Consider the following 6,000-nt stretch of genomic DNA (forward strand, 5'->3'; position numbering starts at 1 on the left):
CTGTAACTCATTTACATTTCCCTTTAAGGTTTTGGATGCTATGTCATTTGATTATTATTGATATTCCTTTATTGTCTATGGTGTCTTTCAGTAAGATTTAGTTTCCCTGCTTATCTCTTTTTCTTTGACTGGAATTTGATGATAATATTCCTGGGAGTTTTTATATTGAAATCACTTTCAGGTGGTGATCAGTGGATTCTTTCAATTTCTATTTTGTCTCTGATTCTAGGATAACAGGACAACTTTCCTTTGTAATTTCTTGACATTTGATGTCTAAGCTTTTTTTTTAATCATAGATTTCAGGTAATCTAATAATTCTTAAATTATTTTTCTGCAATCTATTTCCAAGTCAGTTGTTTTTCCTATGAGACATTTCGTATTTTCTTTTTTTTTATTCTTTTGACTTTGTTTTATTGTTTCTTGATGTCTCATGGACTCATTAGTTTCCACTTATCCAAATCTAATTTTTTTTAGGATTTTTTTCAGTGAGCTTTTGTACCTCTTTTACCATTCGGTTAATTCTGCTTTTTTAAGGAATTCTTTTCTTGAGCGAATTTTTGTACCCATTTGACCTATTCTTTTTTTAAAAGTATTATTTTCTTCTTTGTGTTTCTTTTACCAAGCTGTCAATTGTTCCTTTTGAAAAAATATTATTTATCGGGCAGCTAGGTGGCACAGTGGATAGAGCTCTGGCCTTGGAGTCAAAAGAACCTGAGTTCAAATCCGGCCTCACACACTTGACACTTACTAGCTGTGTGACACTGGGTGAGTCACTTAACCCCAATTGCCTCACATACAAAAAAAAGCAAAAAAAAAAACTATTTATTTTCCGTTCTTATTTTTTTTTTAATTTTGAGTTACAAATTCTCTCTCTCCCTCCATCTCCCATCTCCCTAGAAAGCAAACAATATGATCTCAATTATACATGTGAAATCATGCCAAACATATTTATATATTAGTCATATTAAAAAAAAACAAGAAAAACAAAGTGAGAAAATTGTATTTAATTTGCATTCGGCGTTTATCAGCTTTCTCTCTAGAGATGGATAGCATTTTTTTTATCGTGAGTCATTTAGAACTGTCTTGGATCATTTCTTGATCAGAGTAGACAAGTCTTTCACAGTTGACCATCCTTACAACATTGCTGTTACTGCACACAATGATCTCCTGGTTCTTGTTACTTCATTTTGCATCAGTTCATATAGATCTTACCATTTTTTTTGAAGTCACTCTCCTCATTATTTCCCACAGCACAGTATACTCCTTTACAATCATACATAACAACTTGTTCGGCCATTCCCCAATTCATGAACATCCTCCCAATTTCCAATTCTTTGCCACCACAAAAAGAGCTGGTTGTTTATATCTTTTGACCATTTATCAATTGGGGAATGGCTCTAATTTTTTAACTCAGTTCTATACTCAGTATATATTTGAGAATGAGTCCTTTATCAGAGAAAGTTGATGTCGATATTTTTATTTTACTTCATTATCTATAGCACCTTTTAGCAAAATTTACTTTCCCTGATTATCCCTTCTAATTAGGTCTATTTTTGCTTTTGCTTTGTCTGTGATCATGATTGCTACCTCTGTCTTTTTTTTTTTAGTTCACCTGAAGCATATGAGGTTCTGCTGTAGCCCTTTATTTTAACTCTGGGCATGTTTCTTTCTGTTTCAAGTATGCCTCTTGTAAACAACGTATTATTGAATCCTGGTTTCTAATTCATTCTGTTATCTGCTTCCTTTTTATGAGTGCATTCATCCTATTCTCATTCATAGTTACAATTACTATTTCTTTCCAGCCTATTTTCTTCCATTTCTTCTCTCTCTCTCCCTTTCTCTCTCTCTCTCTCTCTCTCTCTCTCTCTCTCTCTCTCTCTCTCTCTCTCTCTCTCTCTCTGTCTCTCTCTCTGTGTCTCTCTCTCTCCTTCTCTCTCTCTCTTTCTCTCTCTCTCTGTCTCTCTCTCCTTCTCTCTCTGTCTCTTTCTCTCTTTCTGTCTCTCTGTCTCTGTCTCTCTCTGTGTCTCTCTCTCCTTCTCTCTCTCTCTCTCCCTTTCTCTCCCTCTCTCTCTCTTTCTCTCTCTCTCTCTGCCCCCCTCCCTCCCTCTCTCTCTCCCCCATCCCTCCTCAAAAGTCTATTTTGTTTCTAATCATTGCCTTTTTAAATCCTCCCTCTTTTTTTGTCATCCCTCTTTTCTCCTATTCCCTTCCCCTCCTGCTTCCCTATTGCATAAGTTGCATTTCTATACACAACCGAGTGAGATACCTACACCTAGTTTCTGCCATACTGTTTTCCAGTTTTCCCAGCAGTTTTGTCAAATAATGAGTTTTTGTCCCAAAAGTTTGGATCTTTGGGTTTATCATATGCTAGGTTGCTATGGTCATTTACTGGAATGTATTATTGTGTACCTAATCTATTCCACAGAGCCACCACTCTTATTTCTTAGCCAGTATTAGATTGTTTTGATAATTACCACTTTATAATACAGTTTGAGATCTGATGTGGTTGAGTAACATTTGTAAAAAGAGTTTACTTATCTGGGAGTTAGGTCACTGTATCACTGTAATCACAGGTCTACTCACTATTCCTACGTGCCAGGCAATGAGGCTACAGAAACAGAAGTAAAATCTTCCCTGCTCACATGGAGCTTCTCTTCTGCAAATTTCATTGCACTCTAGATTATACAATGTGAGAGCTGAAAGAATTTTCAGAAACCACCTCATTCATGCTATCTGAAGAGTGAAAATGACCAAATGAGAATCATTCAGTGAAGTGGTGGCAGAAACGGGACTAGGAATTCCTCGCTTCCATTTCTGACCTCTTTCTGCTCCCTCCATCAGGCAAGCATTTATAGCATGCTTTAAGTTTGTAAAGCAGCCAACAAATGCATCTCTTTGGCTCCTCACAACAACCCTGGAAGGGCAATGATACTGCTATTCCCATTTTGTAATTAAGAAAACTGAGTTTTCAGATGAAGAAATTAAAGCCATCTACAGTCATATGAAAAAATGCTCTAAATCATTATTGATTAGAGAAATGCAAATCAAAACAACTCTGAGGTACCACATCTCACCTATCAGATTGGCCAATGTGACAAAACAGGAAAATGATCGATGTTAGAGAAGATGTGGGAAAATTGGAACACTAATGCATTGTTGGTGGAGTTGTGAAATGATCCAACCATTTTGGAGAGCAATTTGGGACTATGCCCAAAGGGCTATAAAAATGTGCATACCCTTTGACCCAGCAATAGCACTTCTAGGGCTGTATCCCAAAGAGATCATGCAAATGGAAAAAGGACCCACATGTACAAAAATATTTATAGCAGCTCTTTTCATGGTGGCAAAGAATTGGAAATTGAGAGAATGCCCATCAATTGGAGAATGACTGACTAAGTTGTGGTATATGAATGTAATGGAATACTATTGTGCTATAAGAAATGACGAACAGGCACATTTCAGAAAAACCTGGAAAGACTTGTATGGTCTGATGCTGAGTGAAGTGAGCAGAACCAGGAGAACATCTTACACAGTAACAGCCACGTTGTATGATGACTAATATTGATAGACTTAACCCTTCTCAGCAATACAAGGATCTAAAACATCTCCAAAGGCCTCATGATGGAAAATGCTATCCACATCCAGAGAAAGAACTACGGAGTTTGCATGCAGATCGAAGCAGACTATTTGCTATTTTTTTCTTCTGTTGTGTTTTGTTTCCTCTTTCTGGCGGTTCCTCCTATTGGTTCTAATTCTTACCCACAACATCACTAATGTGAAAATACGTTTAATAGGAATGTATATGTATAGCTTATATCAGATTGTGCACCTTCTTGGGGAGGGAGATGAGGAGGGAGGGGGAGAAAAATTTAAAACTCAAAAGCTTATGGAAGTGATTGTTGATAAATCAAAATAAATTAATTTAAAAAATTAAAAAAAAAAAAAACTGAGGTAGACAAAGATGAAGTAACTGGTAATTATTTGAGACTGAATTTTAACTTAGGTTTTCCTGCCTCCAAGCTCGGCACTCTATCCACTGAGTCACTTAGGCAGTGTGGTGTAGTGGATAGAGTGCTGAACTTGGAGTTAAAAAGATCTAGGTTCAAAATCCACCTCTGATATTTCCTAGCTTTTTGATCATGGTAAAATCCTTCCTCTCTATGGACCTCAGTTTCCTCTTCTTTAACAATGAGGTCACACTAGATGATCATGGATGGCCCCTATTCTAGCTCTAAATCTAGGATTCTATAACCCGTATGATGTAGACAGATACCTCTATTTTTCAGATGAGGAAACATACTCAGAAAGATTAAGTCCATGGTCCAGGGCTCAGCACAATGATTAACACATAGTAGGCACTTAATAGAAGTTTATTGACTGACTGGTCACCCAGCAAGTGTCAGAACTACCAACTCAGAATTTTCCTGACCCAGAGGTCAATGCCCCTTCCCCTGTGCCATGCTGCCCTTCCTTGATCTGATGATTACATGGGCATATAAATAGTTCTCTTACCCACATCCATTTATTGGTGAGCCCACAAAAGTACAAGTATGAGGAGAGTTAATATATGAGTTACACTGATTGGAATTCCAACCGAATTTCCCCACCCTGGAATGACTACCCTCTGGGCTGGCTCTGTCTTTCAGGACCTATCGTGTATAAATAAACCCTTTGTAAAGTCAGCAATTTTATCATCATAAGAGCTGGCAGCCTTTACCGGCCATAAAATAAACGGCAATCATTCCTTCAAATAAAACACACTGGCAGTAATCCTTCTCCAGGAGGCTGGGTAATAATGGGTATTGTGTGCATTTCCCCTCCCCCTTTCCTTTTCCTTTCTAATTTCACTTCTGGGGAGCAGAATGGCTAAGAAGAAGTCGACATAAGGGAGCTCTCACAGTGAGGACTGTCTCCAGGTGGAAATGGGCTGCCCTGGGAGGCAGCAGGACCCCTCTCACTGCAGCTTTCCAAGTACATTCTGTAGCAGGGATCCTGGGTGAATCCCGAGTTCCACTGCGCAGCCCTGAGGTCCCTTCCAACTCTGAGATTCTGGGATTTTGTTTCATGCCAGAATGGTTCCACCTCATTTTAAGCTTTTACAAATCTGTTTGTGTGTGCACACCCTGGTTTGTGTGCAAGAGCCTGCAATTTCAATGATATGGGGAACTCCAGGAATAGAAACTACCTCTAACAGTAACTCTTCAGTCAATAAGCATTCATTAAGAACTTACTGTATTCCAAACTACAGCTCAAGCACCACCTCTTACGTGAAGCCCTTCCAGTTGACTGAGGTCTTCCCTTTCAAACTACCTTGCATTTAATTACCTTTTTTTTGGTGTTTATTTTCTTTTCATTTATTCTATATATAATTATTAATGATTAATTAGTTAAACTAATTATTTTCAGGCACTGGGAATACAAAGAGAAAGAATGAAGCAGACCCTGCTCTCTAACTCATTTAAAATTTATATAAGCCCCTAGTCTTAACTGTGAGCATCTAAGTTCTTCGAGACGTGTCTGGGGCTCCTAGAGGTGACTCATCCAATATCCATTGCAAAATACTTGGACCCATGTCTATCTAACTCTTTGTGCCAGCTCCATGTATTTTGCCCCACTGCTTCTTAGCTAATGCATGAGTTTTGAATAATAAGTTTGCAACAAAAGAGGGAACCTGATTGCTTAACAGTGAGGCTGGCTGAACGTGGAGGCAGAACACTGCTCTCAATATAAATCCTCTCCCTGCAGAGTGCTGGATGTGGGAACCACAGGAGAGGATGCTCTGCTTCCAGCTAAATTTCCCTGCCATTTGGACTGCTTGTGTCTGATGCTCAGACCCCTCAGTAGCAGGAACCCTCTGCTATACAATGAGCATGACAGCCTCAGGTTATACTGCAATTTGCACAGTTTTGGGGCAGCTCCAGGCAAGTTCCAATTTTCTTATTCCTGACACCAGAGAGAAGTTGAGATCTGTATTGGAGAATCTAAGTATCTACATTGTTC

The sequence above is a fragment of the Vombatus ursinus genome, unplaced genomic scaffold (genome assembly GCF_900497805.2).
Source record: "Vombatus ursinus unplaced genomic scaffold, bare-nosed wombat genome assembly UNPS02012901.1, whole genome shotgun sequence".
Taxonomy (NCBI): domain Eukaryota; kingdom Metazoa; phylum Chordata; class Mammalia; order Diprotodontia; family Vombatidae; genus Vombatus; species Vombatus ursinus.